General features: G+C 36.4%; 1 protein-coding gene across 2 annotated transcripts in view; it reads left to right on the top strand.

The window, feature by feature from the left end:
• Positions 1-16726, top strand: part of LOC135206200 (zwei Ig domain protein zig-8-like) — a 184889-nt gene that overhangs the window by 19426 nt on the left and 148737 nt on the right. For both annotated transcript variants that reach the window (XM_064237532.1, XM_064237533.1), the window contains exon 2: positions 16326-16503. The gene's annotated coding sequence lies outside the window, so the exon portion shown is untranslated. The remainder of the gene's footprint in view (positions 1-16325; positions 16504-16726) is intronic.

Here is a 16726-nt window from a genome sequence, read left to right as displayed (position 1 = left end):
TGTTACCATGGTTTGGCAAACTAGTTATTTCACAGTGATTTATCGCTTACTCGGGAAGTAAGCCTACAAAATACATTGTTGTCCTTGTTGGGGAGGTAGGAAAGCCTTATCGGAAAGCCTTAAAAGGTCTGAAAAAGGTGTTTCGCGTTGAGTTAAGGATGCAGGAATTTTAGAATTGGATACCTATGATTTATTTATTTAAATGAAAATGTAAAAAAATAAATAATGTGCGTGGTAACAGTACAGAAAAAACTATTTCTAATAAAGTAGAGCGTATTTATTTTAATTTTCGTTTATGAAACGAGGCTTTCTTTATTTGACCGTAGATTTTAAGCACGCGCCACGAGTAAGCTGGAGGTCGCATCACGCCTTGTTCTTAAAGTGGTTTGAAATAGTCGATTGACTCTATATGCCGAAATTAAAAATAACATGAAAATTATGTATGTTGTGTTTAAGTTTTTAAGAACGACGTAAGTCATAGACTGAATTAAAATAATGCGTGTATATTACATAATAATGTGACAGTTGTATACATTCACCGAACCTGAATGTATTTATAGAAAGTGAGATGACCTTATAATCATTTTATCATGTATGTGTAGCAAAGTACCTCTCAAATCAAGTATGAGCGCTAAAGTAACCAGTATAATTAGACCAGTTATAATTATACCACTAATTTAGTTATTTCTTAGATAATAAGAAGTCTATTGGAGGCAAAAAGGAAGACGGAAATATCTCTACTTTATTGTTTAGGATAATTCAAATGGGTAGATAGGATAGCTTTCGTATATTTTTTTCGCTATATCATTAGATACGTTGTTGCCATGAATAAATTACAAATGACTCACCAGCAAATATGTCTTAAAAAATGTATGGTAGTTCCTACACCATTTTTGGAACCACTTCTACCTTTTGTACACCCTAGTAATCAGGGCTCCCACATCAGAGCTAATAGTTTTCAATAATCTTTTTTTCATGTACGGGTAGAGGATGAATAAATTCGAACCTCATATTTCTAAAAAATCGAAATAAGTATTTTCTTGAAAAAAAAAAAAAGATATTTTCAGAAATTTGTATTTCCCACAATGCCACATTTTCACATCGAAATACAAAACAAGGTCAATGTTCTCTTGGAAACATTCATTGCAATTAATAGCAACTAATAAAGCTAGAAAAAATATCTAAGGAATAATGATTAAATAAATAATGCAGGCAACGAAGACATTTACTGATAACACTGAAAAGTATTCCCCATAACCATTGAATTAGTGCTATAAATTTTTCTTTTCTTTTTACAAAAGAGCAATGAAATCCAAGCAAATATCGTGCAAAACGAATTCCAAAAACCTAAGCCCATAAACTGAATGTTATAGCTAAGAAAGCTCGTACGCCCACTTTGAATAAACTACACACTGTTTTTTTCTATCTGTCCATCCGCCTGTGGAGTTTTTGTATGGCAACACTGCATCCCGGGCTTTAAATAGTTACGGTATGTGTAAGTTTTGGGTAAATAAAAGGATATCTGGGCGTACATTTGCAACTGAAAAGTGTTTTAATAATTTACTGTATGCGAAGTACACCATTAATATTCGAAATAGGATATTATTATTATTGTTGAATGTAAGCTGAATGTAACTATCTAAAGCCCGGGACGCAGTGTTACCATACGGAAACACCACAGGCGGATGGACAGATGAAAAAAAAAAAACAGAGTATAAGTGTTCAAGAAAACTCACAAACTGAATTTCATGACCATGGTCTCTCGAAATTCATCCAAAACATCTTTCAGTCCCTTACAGAATGGAATTCGCAGTCACTTTTAGTTGATGATGTTATTATCGTGTAACCATTGTCCTCAATCGAATTAAAATGACTGATATTGGAAAAATAAAGCCTGCAATAGTATGTATGTATGTTGCTGTAACAGAAAGATTTCGCCAACTTGATCATTTGGCCTACTAATACTGAAAGTATGACAGGCTGCTTTATAATTTCCATTTTTCAAGGGTGTTGTCATATATGTAATATTATTTCTATGTTCATTCAAGCTGAAGAGGCCAACTGATCAAGTTTGTAAAAGTTTCCTGTATAGAGCTATATACATACATACTATTGCGGAATTTATTTTTCCATTTAAGATCACGGGAAAGTGATGATATCGAAAGACTGATATTACTGGTTGTGAGTTACATCATCCCCACAAACGTCCCTGAATCGTAAATGTTTGAGTAACACCAGAATGTTGATGACATTCTATTTCAAGACTTGCAGCTTCCTATTGAGAACGTTTGTCGTTTCACACATGGCAACATGATAAGCAGGGATTATATGGAAAGCATCGGAACTAAAAACGATAAGAAGACCAAACCTCGGCTGCATTTCAAAGAACATTTTTCTTCACTGCGTTGGTCGAATACACAAAACAATTTGCTTTTGTTTTTGTTTTTGTTCGACAGCTCACAATTATATGCATAAAAAAACAAACCGCGATGATTCCCTCCCATGCCATGGCAGCCTTCTGTAAATCAGTCAGGTGTTCAGTGCAGTGACCTTTACGAAATTTACCGCCTCGATAATGGCAGTTAATGAGCTTTGGAGTTCTAAAGAGCTGTTTTGCTTCCAGTGCCTCGCTGCGCACAAGAGCGGGTTCCCAAAACCACTGGATTCCTCTGTTTCCTCTCGGTGATATTTTCAGAATGGGAACCAATCACGACTGGCCTCCCGTTCATGCAAATCGCGAATAATTTTGCCAGAGACAAATATGTTTGCGAGTGAATGTGAACGCTACCTCAAAAACATGACATCGTTCGATTTTATTGTATCCAGCGCTTTATGGACAACTTTTCTTTACTTATTTCAAATAACGCATGACCCTGAAGATGAGAGAGCTGCACCTCATTTGGGATTTTTTTATTTTATTGCTCTGGATGTCAAACACCGGTGGCAAACGGATTTTGTCGACCTTGTATTGATGAACCAGTCGGTGATTTAACTGTATTTTAGGAGAGATTTCTGGTTAATCTTGTTACTACGATCGTCTCGAAAGACTAGTTTCACATCACATATCATTTTAATCGATAGAATGAGGTTTATTTTCCTTGCCACTTCATACCATAAAATAAGCGCGTAATTATACTCATCCAAGCTGCACCCTAAATAGAAAAGCAGAATCCACTAACCCTAAGAGCCTCAACAAAGAGAACAACCCAGTGCGGAAAAAGAGAGCTGTAGAATAAACCAAATAAGAGTTATACCGGAGCAAAAGAAACAAGGAAAATATATACACTGAAATAAAACCCATGTGAGTCTGATCAACAAAATTCATTGGTTGAAAGAACCTCTGCTACCCAGTCTCACTTTCTGCAGGGATTCGTTCTTAGCATTTGATTATTCTCTACTGAAATAATAATAATAATAATAATAATAATAATAATAATAATAATAATAATAATAATAATAATAATAATAAGCTAACTTTCAATGATTTTCCCATAAATGTGTCATATCAAATAGGCGTCTTGTCACCACCCTTCAGAGCCATTTTTTTAAGAAAGGACTTGAAAAAAGATAAACATCTCATATATATATATATATATATATATATATATATATATATATATATATATATATATAATATATATATATATATATATATATATATATATATATATATATATATATATATATAATATATATATATATATATATAAATAAATGGAACTAATGAACACATGAGCCCGTGTTTCACGGAAATGAATTTCTGGCTCACAACGGGAACGAACTGAGCCATCAAAAGAGGTATAAATTGATGTCGACTATGATGTATACAAAATCTAGTCGAATTAGAATCGACATCAGCCAACATCCACCATGATATTTGGTTGGTAAGTTTGTAACGCGTTCCTAATTATGAATTTCTGTCACATACACCTTGACATTTTTTCCATTCACAAATATTAAGGCATAAATTCTGTTTAATATCCAATTCACTGCTTCGGGGGTAACTAGCACCCGAGGGGTTTTACAAGTGATAAGTACTTCGGCAGTTCGAATCCCTTGGTGACGAAGCACTTACCACTTACAATTCCCATATTCCCGAGGTAAACAGAATTGGATATGAGCTGAAAGTTCTGGCTTAATATAGGTGTAGGTGACAAATTCGTCATATATATATATATATATATATATATATATATATATATATATATATATATATATATATATTTTGAGCGACGTTAAAATAGTGTTTTATGGGCCTTTTGTTTTCATATTATACTGTTGTATTACAGTAAAAAAGACATTCATATTATATATATATATATATATATATATATATATATATATATATATATATATGTGTGTGTGTGTGTGTGTGTGTGTGTGTGTTTATTTGTTTTACACACACACACACACACATATATATATATATATATATATATATATATATATATATATATATACACGTACATAAAAACAAAAGAATTAACGAGAGAAAACATGCTTATACGAACAATCGAATAATAGATAGGAGAATAAATACACGTTAACATAACAGAAAGTCATACGTAACTGTAGCAATCAATGCAAATGACAACGGGAAGTTTGTTGAAGCAAATCACAAAATTAGAAATCACATACTAATTAGGGAAGTCAGCTTATGTTTATACTTTGACACGAACACCCATCCCACCTCCACACCCACACCCACTACCCCACACACCCACCCACCATCCCGACCACCCCGAAACCTCCGGCGCACCCACTGGTTTAGATACAATGTTTGTTTACATAATGGTTGTTTCGCGGCATGTCAAATACATTCTGAGAGATATGAAAACAACCGTACATTTTAGGGACCTTCAATAATATGACCTCAGCATTTGGAAGGCAATCTCATAATAGTATTCTCTACTTGCATGACTTCAGAAATTGTAATCTAGTCTTATATAAGTAGTTGTCTTTAATCATATGACTTCAAAATCTGTACGGCAACTTTATACTGCAATTTTTATTATCGTGACCTCAGGAAGTCTAAAGTAGTCTCATATCAGTAGTTTCCTTTACTAATGTGACTTCAGATAGTGTAAGGTAGTCTCATATCAGTAGTTGACGTTACTAGTGTGACATCAGAATGTGCAAAGTAGTCCCATAGTAGTAGTTTCCTTATTAATGTGACTTCAGAAATTGCAAGATAGTCTCATAATAGTAGTTGCCTTTGCTAATGTGACTTCAGAATGTGTCAGGAAGTCCCATATCAGCAGTTTCCCTTACTAGTGTGACTGAATGTGTAAATAGTCTCATATTAGTAGTTGCCATTACTAATGTGATTTCAGTATGTGTAAATACTCTTATATAAGTTGTTACTTTTAGTAACGGGACTTAGGAATGCATAAGGTAGTCTTATATTAGTAGTTGCCCTTACTAATGTAACCTCAGAATGTGAAATGTAGTCTGATTTAAGTAGTTACCTTTACTAATGTGACTCCAGAATGTGTAATGTAGTCCCATTACACATTCTAATGTGACTTCAGTACGTGATACATTAAAAGACTCCTGCCAACAATAATGTGTAAGCGCCATGGGTTGCAGATAGTTGTGAAAGAAAAAAGTTAAGCTATATTATGGTAATAAATGTGAGTTTTGATTTTAAAATATACTCTTTCCAGCTGTTCACGTTTCCATTAAACTAAGTTTCGGAATGGTACAATCAAAGAAGACTATACTGAAGGACGAAATAAAAAATAAAATTAAAAAAAGGGGAATTGAAAGAAAAATGATCCTGCCAAATATAATACAGCACGCTATAAAGAGGTTCATTATGAAACCTTTTCGATCAAGACTTTATCGTAGCTTCACGCGGCTAAAAATTAGCTTAATTACCGTTGCCGAGAGGGGTGTCCGCGGAACAAAGGAAAAAGTCACGCAAAATTTACGATAATTAAAGAAATGATTTACTTGATTAGCTGTTTGCTATTAATTTTTGCCGCTGTGGAAGAGGAGTCATATTACTTTTGATGTATGAATATGGATCGGGGAAGTTTTTTGTCTGATAACGAATTCTCTACATCAGGGCAATTTATGGCAACCAATCTCCCACAAACGTTTTTTTCGTTATATCGGTTATTAACGTTGGTGCTCTCCGAGCAAGCCATAAATACACTCCTTATTTGCCGGAATATGATGATGCTCTGTTAAGACCTGCATTTCGATGGAGCAGTGTAGATGGGTAAAATCTAGCGAGCCTTCAAATAGCTTCCACAAACAAGAAAGGTTGATATCCAGCACTTCACCAGCCTTCAAAAACAGCTTCCGCAACGAAGAATACGGAAAAGGAATAAAAATGAAGGAACGGAGCACGGAACGTTAAAAGAAACCGGGAGAATCCACTTTGGATGCAAGATGTGGGATGTCAGCAAGTTGGAAAGCCTTGAATTGAATGTGTCAGCAGGAATGAGGGAGAGGTGTCTGAAAAGATATACTGGGTATTACACCTCATCACATCTGATACACAACTCGTAGCTGCGGATACACCAACAAGCCTTCGTTGAAAGATACCCTCGCTAAATAACTTCTCCCTCACCCTTGGAGAGCAAGTTTAGGCCTATTCCTCATGAAATGATCTCCCATACAATCTCAGGCCCACTTCCCGAATACCGACGAGGCATTTCCAAAAGTTTGGAACAATTCTCTATCTGCTCTCCCATGGAAGCTGCGGTCCCATCTCAAAACTGGCCAAGGGGGAGAGTTCGCCCCTACTTTGATTAGATGTCTCGGTGTTCACCTCTTTTATTATCTTCGCCGACGAAAAGGAAAGAACCTTATGCATTCACCGGTATGTCTGTTTGTCTGTTTGTTTGTTTAGTCATCTCCAAGATATCCCAAAGAAGATTCGGTTAGATTTCGAGATGGCTGAGGAGTCGCGTGAGCAGTTGGTTTGTAGTATTTAGAATTACATGAAGTTTTGTGTGTGTGTGTGTGTGTGTGTGTGTGTGTGAAGGAGAGAGAGAGAGAGAGAGAGAGAGAGAGAGAGAGAGAGAGAGAGAGAGAGAGAGAGAGAGAGAGAGAGAGAGCACTTTCGATTTTGGCCTGGCTGGGATGTAAAGGGAATTTTATACCTGGAAGGTCCTCCAACATTTATCTATTTATTTTATTGTTTTTTACTTATTTATTTGTCTATTATTTCTGATATTTATTTATCTTTTCGCTAACTGACTTCAACACCTTTTTACAATGCAAGAAATACGAAATAAAAAGTCCGAGGCAAACCAGAAGAAATGGCACTCGTTTAAACCCCACAACTCTGCATACAGAGAATACACGCTAGATCATTCAGTGCCAGAACTTCATTATCTCTCAATTGACTGCGAATATTTTCCGAGCAAATAAAACCTCGCCGGAGCGTCACTGCCTTATCAGAGATCACACGAAACCAGTGCGGATCCCGTGTGAGGGCGAACGTGGCTGTGTACCGATGAGTCACTCGCGAAACACACCAGAACAGGACCGCCATCTGTTTTGGAAAAATCTGAGCGAGGCAACGTCTGGAATCGTAGGTGGGCGTCGGGCTCTTCAGAGCGCGTGTGGGTGACACGACCCGGGCACCAAAGGACCTTGCAGAGGGGCCAGGAGGGTACTAGGGAGCCCGGAGACGTCATCTTGGCAGAATAGAAGGAGGGAGGTGGAGTGCGAATGGGTCGGTGGGTCAATGGGACGTAATGTCACGTGTCATCGACGTATCTACCCCGTCAGTGGACCTCATGCGGTGCACTGCAGGCATTACATAAGGTTCTCAGCAACCACTTTCGTTACTCTTACTATACCTCCTTTCATATTCTCTTACTACATCTTACTTTCCACCCTCTCCTAACACTTCATTCATAGTGCAGCTGCGAGGTTTTCTTCCTGTTACACCCTTCAAAACCTTTTACTGTCAGTTTCCATTTCAGCGCTGAATGACCTCATAGGTCCCAGTGCTTGGCCTTTGGCCTAAATTCTAAGTTCAATTCCAGTAGTTGCCGCATGCAAGCTCAGCGCAGGGGAATAATTACTTGAGAGGGTTAATTGGTTCCAAGGCGGGTGGGAAATATACACACTGCGGTAGAATAATTTGGAATCGAAGTTTCCATGACAGAAATGTCGACCGGAGTTGTCATGCGATGGAAAGATGCGAAAATTAATGATACTAATGCCAGAATGAAAAGGTCCTTTAACGGAGAATTCGAAATGAAGGGGCGGATGAAGCGACGGGAAGCAACAATTTGAATAGGAACACTCGAGGCAAAAGTCAGGGATTTCTTTATGAAGGTAAAATAAAAAACATACATCATTAGTAATACTGCAAGAAATGTTCAGAAATAGATATATATATATATATATATATATATATATATATATATAACATGTGTCAAGATATATATATATATATTATATATATTATTATACTTGACGCTTAAGTTAAAGGTTAAATGTCTATATATATATATATTATATATATATATATATATATATATATATATATATATATATTATATATATATATATATATACCATGTGTCAAGGACTTGCGCTTAGGTTAAAGGTTAGATGTCTGCGCTGAGGTACACAGGGCATTCATATGTTTTCACTCGATGCAATACCGATGAAATCTATATTCATAATTTTCTCAATATGAGAATTTTAACGTCGATGTCGCAAGAGGATGTTGTTTGGAGTTTGTAAAAGTTACTTTTAAATTCATACTGATTACACTGTCGATGACTCACTCTCTCTCTCTCTCTTTCTCCATCTAAATACCTGTCTATCTGTCTATATCAGAATGTAGACAGCGGTCGATTATATATATATATATATATATATATATATATATATATATATATATATATATATATATTTAAATATCTCATCTTCTACAGTATAATTATCAAATGCTTCAGTATCCTGATTTAAATATCTCATCTTCTACACTATAATTAGCAACTGCTTAAGTATCCTGATTTATGTATATATATATATATATATATATATATATATATATATATATATATATATAATATAGATATATATATATATATATATATATATGCTCCTCCTTTTAGATCATGCTCTATGGTCTTCTATAAATTTATCTACTGTATCTGGTATGTATGTATCATTCATGATATGATATGTATACCAGTATATAAAAATGTTAAAGCCCTTTCGCATATGATATGTGCATATTATAATTGGCAATAATGTGATTTTTATTCCTCTGGTCACTGAGTAGCCTCGCACCTATAGTAGAGCGCTTCAGTAACTTCAGACTCAAGGCTGCAATATATATATATATATATATATATATATATATATATATATATATATATATATATATCTATAGATATAGATATATATATATATATATTATAATTATATTATATATTATATATATATATATATATATATATATATACACATACATACATACATACATATATATGCATAATATACGAGTGGATCTTGTTTGTCCTTCCTCTGATGACCTACCCCAGGGGAACGGGTGGATAGGGGAGACATCCACCCTCCTCCTGCGAACCTGTTTGTCCTCCCCGGGTGGGGACGGGGTAAGGGAGACAGCAGTACCAAGTTTCAGCGCACCTAAACAAGCTCGTATATGTATACGTATATACATAATGGTGGTAACTCTTTAGAGGGGACTGGTACAAAAAGAAAGTGGAGTCTATACTGACTGGGGACTTTTAGTCCTTAGCTTATCTGATGCCTCTTCAGCACAGTAGCTGGTAGACAGTTCTTTTGTGTTTACTGGCACTGCAGACGCCTTCCCAGCATTTAGCTAGTATATACTACATTACAGTGATCAAAGTCTCCGCATTTCCATACTGAAAATGTAGATTTTTACTTATAATGTTGGCCATTTATTCCCTCCCTATGTGGAATTGAACCCTTTATCAAAGGCCACAAATAGCACCCTGCAGGACCTCACTGCCACTGAATCTTTTTGAGTAGTTCATCAGTATCTCTACTAAAGGCTGTGCTAGATACCAATCTATGGTTGATCGTACCTTTTCTTGTTCGTCCTCACTCAAAAGTGATCTATAGATATGACCTTTTCTGTCAAGCATACCAGATACACGTTTCTGATTAATAGTTTCCTGACCTCCAGCTACTGCAGTTGGTGAATGTTCAGTTCAGGCAAGGTAATCTCACCCGATATTTGCGGGACTCAATTTATTTTTATCCCTACATTGCTCAACAGTTGTTAGCTTGTAGTAAAATCTTGTTATGAACCGAGTTTCTTCTTTTCCAGGTAAACTGTAGAAGATGAGATATTAAAATGATGATCCTGAAGCATTTGTTAATTATACTGTATTTAAATGATGATCCTGAAGCATTTGATAATTATACTGTATTTAAATGATGATCCTGAAGCATTTGATAATTATACTTTATTTAAATGAGGATCCCGAAGCATTTAATAATTATACTGTAGAAGACCAGATATTTAAATCAGGATCCTGAAGCATTTGATCATTCACAATTCTTAATGGCGATGAATATGCTAAAAACCTATTTTACAGATAGCAGTCGTGTAGCGCTAATCACCAAGTCTCTTTCCTTGACTACATTCATAAACCAGTTGGCCAATAGGATTCAAGTGGCGGCCACCATTGTTTCACCATTTACCTAGCAGAAGTGTTGTGTAATAAGATAGGCGCATTTCCTTAATCACAGGGCTTTAATGCTCAATGGAGCTGTAACTGATCCTATGATACTATCCACATTCAAATAATCGTTTCAGAAATGTCACATCGAACAGTAATTGCCAAAAACAAATAGGAAGTCTGGTGAGGTATACCAAATCATTTATTTCTATTACCCAAAAGTTTAAGTAGGCAAGATAATACAAAAAGAAAGTGAGAGACAGAGCACGATTTATAATTTGATATACTAGTCAGTCTGATCGAAAGGATTTTCAACAAATATCCTACTTTTCCCTCCACCACCACATATTTTCACCTACATCAATGGGCTTCATTATTTCAAGTTCTACAGATAGCGGAGGCTCGGTATGTCGTAGGTTCAGAGGGGCAGATGGTCCTCACTAAAATTAAGAAACAAGAAGTAAAAAAATGCGCGGAAGTTGCTTCGGCCTAATCGAGTTTTCTGTAAAGCGTATAATACTTTCAGCCACTACCCGGGGGTGGCCTGTGTTAGGTGCCAGACACACGGTCATGGCTAACTTTAATCTTAAATAAAATTAAAAAAACTCCTGAGGTTAGAGGGCTGCAATTTGGTATGTTTGATGAGTGCAGGGTGGTTGATTAACATACCAAATTGCAGCCCTCTAACCTCAGGAGTTTTTAAGATCTGAGGGCGGACAGAAAAAGTACGGACAGACAGACAAATAGCCATCTCAATAATTTTCCTTTACAGATAAGTAAAAAATCTTGGATCCGCTGCAGGATGTGTATCCATCACAAAATCTGATCTCGTGCTGGCATGTAGCTAGCTTAACCTGACTGAACAATTTTATGGCTAAAAACATCTATAACATTTTGATAGATCTTGTGAACAATCAAACGAACAAGGAAATCAACACAAAAAAAACAAAACAAACAAAAGCAGGTGAATGCACAACTTTTTCTGAACTGCAATGGCGGAAGAAACATGTACTACCGTACGCGAAGGGTTCTTAATCAAAGTACCGGAAAAGTCGTCCTTTTTGAGACTGGACTGACAGTTTCTCTGGAAGAGCAAATAGAAAATTGCTCCATATTTTTGGAAGCGCCCTTGTCATTTTGCCACTTGGCTCGGTATTCTGGAATTGGAGCCACAACTGTATGGTGACATTCATATTTGCTCTATGTCAGGTTTCTTGATAAATGTAAATTCGAAATTGCGCCTCTGTCATGTTCTCATTTACTGAGGTGTCCAAATTTCCTACTGAATCGTCGTGAAAGCTTCACGAGTCCCGTGAGTATTTCTGTATGTTAAAACGCAATGTGTATATTTCTTTTTTTGCGTGGACCAATGTCAGTTAATGGGGCGATACTTTCCACGTTCAGACATGCCGTTTTTCAGCCCGTGGCCAGTTTAGATCGCCATTGAACTGAACCATTGTACATAACCAGAATGAAGGCGCTTTAGTCCGAACTTCTGGATAGTATGTGACGTCTTCGGTACCATTTCAACTCTGGTATTGCTGCCATTTATGAAACATTAGTTATTAGATAGCCACTAAGCTTTATGAAAAATCCACAACCCATTTGATTAATAACAAAAAGTATTGAGAATAACGCCTTTTTCCTTTGACGTCAATCAACAACTACAAGCCAGTCTGATCGGTGTCATCATTCCGTAGTGTATCGATCAGCGCGAGACAGATACTACCTGGTCACAGGCAATGTAGGATATGACATTTCTACTTTTTACTGGAATTTATCTCTTATACATTACACTGACATTTCAGGATGTTGGCGGTGAGATTATTACCATAGTAGCTACTGCTGCTCAATACAAAACCGAAAGTATATCCATATATGTGGCATCTGAAAGTCTCTCCTTATCATTTTTAACTCTGTGCATAAATATTTTTAACACTATAGTGGTTCTTAATTTTCGATATTATAGCCTCGTTCGTTGGTTCCTTAATGATGATAATAATGGGAAAGTCAATCCACAGTAGCATGCCTGTTCGACTTTGTTTTTTAAATAACAAAATCAAACAGGCATAATACTGTGGATTTACTTTCCCATCTTACTGACTCATGTGATTATGAGTTTTCTCTTAATAATAATAATAATAATAATAATAATAATAATAATAATAATAATAATAATAATAATAATAATAATAATAATCAAAAGATCCCTGAAAAGGAATCTGGAAAAACTAGAGGCTGAAGTAGCTCCAGAACTCATGCAGAAGAGTTAGCTACTAGAAACATCGCACATAGTAAGAAAAGTAATGGACTCCTAAGGAGGCAGGATGGAACCCGGAACTATAAATACCACCCAGTCGAATTGGAGGACTGTGAAAGAAAAAAAAAAGATAATAATGGGATCCACAGTTATTTCTTATATACATTTTGGATGGACGTGATAATCCTGACAAAAAGTTTTGACCTATGGAGTCCGCCTCCTCCTTCCCTTTCATCGATAATTCTACCTATCTTCTACTTCCCCTCTTCCAACGTCCCCTTCCCATCCACAAGCCATCATTAGATATTTCTTTCATGATTTCCTTGATTCCGTGTATGGAATCAGTACTCTGGTAAGACACGACATAATTTTTTTGGAAATGAAACGAAAACATCTCCACAGGGGTTTTACACCGAAAAACTATAGTCCCCAGGTTCACAAGTTAATATATTCGACCGACGGCTATGACCTTTCGACGACCTGACGCCTTTGTTCATAACCTATGAAGTTCCTGGAATAAAGCCGAGTGTTGATTTTGATACCTCGAATCCTCGAGTAAATAATCCCACAGATGCTATGATATTCTACTGAGATAACATCCGCCTCTACGTTGGAATGAAACTCTACTCAATAATTGTACGGCATCTTCACGACCTATGTTGTCGATTTTGTCAGTTCGGTCTTCGTCGACCTTCGGAAATCTGTTATTTAGCATCCCATGGGATGGCTTGCTCTTGAGTTTCGGCGACATATGGTTCTAGGCTAGAGAAACTTCGGAGGAATTTCTCTCAACTCAAGATTATCTAATCACCTTCGATAACACTGGCATTTGTTGCTGGTCTCCACAATTTCGTTCACCACATCCGGTGGGAACCTGATCACCTTATGCCATTAAGGTGACGATATAGACGGTTCGAGTTCATTAAGTACCTGGTGGCTATGAGAGTCGTTAAAACTCTTTCTCTCTCTCTCTCTCTCTCTCTCTATAGTACTACTTTGCTGTAAGCTACAATATGTCTACTTGTCCCGGATTCTCGCTATCTTTCTCCATAGCCACATTGGCCAAACTCTCCTCTCTTTCTTTCTCCGCTTGCATTACAGATTTTACCTTTGAAAACTCCACTGAAGAAATGAATGTAACCATCAACCAATCATCCATCGTCATTGCGCATATCTGGCTTCACTAGGTTGGTGGATTAAGCCGGGCTGACGCCAGCGAAAGGACAACCCATAAGTGTGGCAAGGAATGAAATGGAATATGAAGCCTAGTGTGGATGGGTAGACTCATTCTGGCAACTGAGGTGGGTCCACCATGAAATAGACACTTGGTGGAAATTACTAGATCCAGGTCACATCGGATGATCAGACTTTCATCCCATTCACTTTTCGAATGTGGAATTATCTACTTCTCTGTATTTCTTGGCGTGTTAGACCTGCATCCTTTCCATGGGCCGCCCTGACATCACATTGTAAGTGAATGCTAGGTTAGTACATCATTGTTTTGGGGAAGAGTTTGTTTTGAGGAGCTGTACATTCATGATCCTTATACCTTTATATATTATATGATATATTCAAATATATGTGTATCCGTGTATGCATTGTGTGCGTGTGTGTGTGTTTGACTGTTCAAGTTCATATATACTCATAGATTTTTCTAATCCATTCTATATTTATAATAAGCCTTGGTTCCAACATGAAGAAAAATGAGGAAACCTAACTCCATTAACTGTGAAGTTTGAACCCATGCACGGTGGACTTATGGGTGAGGATAAACAAAACCAGTTCCTTCTTACAACATACATACATACATAGGTACATCCGTTGAATCCACATACATTTTTTTGAACTGGAATAAACTAATCCTCACTTTCATGGCACCGAAGTAAAAGTGACTGGTAGATCCGGTTTATATTCCAGCCTAAAAATACAGTACTTGCAATGATAAGAGTATACACAAGCTGAGCAGATATCAATCAGTTAAGAGGTCTTGATGGTTATACTAAATACAGAAGTACACACACACACACACACACACACACACACACACACACACACACACACACACATATATATATATATATATATATATATATATATATATATATATATATATATATATATATATATATATATTATCATGTGTTCTCAAAAATGTTGGTCAAATTAACTAGCGTCAAAATGAGATTATCTCCCAACTGAAGATTGCATTCCTTCCTATATCTGAGACTCTAAGCTGAAAACATGAGTTTGGTGGCAAATGATAAACTTCATGTCAGAAAATTGGCATAAATTTGAATATTCTTAAAAGTCGTGAGGCAGTAGTGAAGAGTCAGAACTAGCTCCTGAAGTCGTACTTTTGCTATAAACCTATTTTGATGGAAAGATATTTCCTCTGTTTGTAAACTGTTAGCTACGTGGACAGGTTTGAAGGAAGGGATAATATTTGAGTTTTTGCAAAAAAAAAATAAAATAAAATAAAATAAATAAATAGAAATAGAAAATAACCTCGATATAGACTGGGGAGGAGTCAAAAATTGGATTTTAACAAGTATTTTTTGCATTAAATCGACTCTTTTATTAGGCACCAAAACATGTACTTGGTGCTAGAATATGTTTCTCAAATTGCTAAAAATCTTTCCGTCTCTTTAGTAAAATGACTGAATCAATGATTTTAAAATTGATATCAGGCTCTACTAAACATTAGGTTTTAATAAAAAAACATATTTCAACTGAAACGTTCTTGGCCTCCAAGAAAGAGCATTCATTTACGGAAAGATGAACACTCTACATTTGGAAAAATATTCGCTCTTCATCAGTGAATATTTTTCCACGAACATCGGAAAATAAAATGGATTAATATTGACTTTACAGGGGATTCTCTGTTACTTTATTATTCCCTCAGTTCAAAGCGATTAGACACAAGTTGTACCGCAGGTATCATTACTTTTTCTATTCTTAAAAAGTTGATATTCCTGGGAACATATATCCACTCTCATTTCTAATGCTAAATCTATTTGTTCTTGTTCTTGGGCTCTCTGAACCCGCCATAGACACCATAGCAATAACAACAACAGTTCGCTCTACGATTAAAGCTGAAGTCCTTTAAAACTAATTTAACGATGTGACCTTGACAGTTCTCGTGCATGACAAAGCCGGGAAAATGACAAACATCATCCTGATCAATTTAACCCGACTGAAATATATCTGAGGATCTGAAGTAATATCAGCTGGATTATATGAAACAATACTATAACGTATATTTTACACAGTTACTACTCCAGAAGGTGGGTTGAAATACCTCCTACAGAGAGAACCCTCACTCATTCTCTTTTTCCAATATGAATGCGCGTCTTCAGTGTGGAAAGGACGATAGTCGGAGAAAGTCACCAAAAACTTTCATTTTTCAGTCGCCTGAAGAGCGCGGAGAGGAGGCCCTCCAAAGTCATCGTTTCCTGACCCCGCTGATCGAACTTTGATCTGAGAAGTTGCCCTGGGGGCGACGGCCGCTGACCTGAGGACACAGGCGTCCGTGGCTGCACTGCGCCGAAGGAAGTCTCCCCCCCAAGAGCTTTCAATTCAGCGAACGTGAGTAAATACCTACTACTATTCATTCATTCCTCCAGTCAGATCATCCTTAACCATAATTTATTTTTCAGTAGCATTTCATATTGTGATTTTGAGTGTTAGGTTCATGAGTGGTTCAGTATACTGTATGTACCTCGTTATGTTAATGTCCCTGTGGTCTTGAGTCTTTGTAATGCATTTTAATATTCATATGAATTCTAAATGCAACACTATAACTCATATC

This window comes from Macrobrachium nipponense, chromosome 29, assembly GCF_015104395.2.
Source record: "Macrobrachium nipponense isolate FS-2020 chromosome 29, ASM1510439v2, whole genome shotgun sequence".
Taxonomy (NCBI): domain Eukaryota; kingdom Metazoa; phylum Arthropoda; class Malacostraca; order Decapoda; family Palaemonidae; genus Macrobrachium; species Macrobrachium nipponense.
This window is presented reverse-complemented; position numbering and strand designations above follow the sequence as displayed.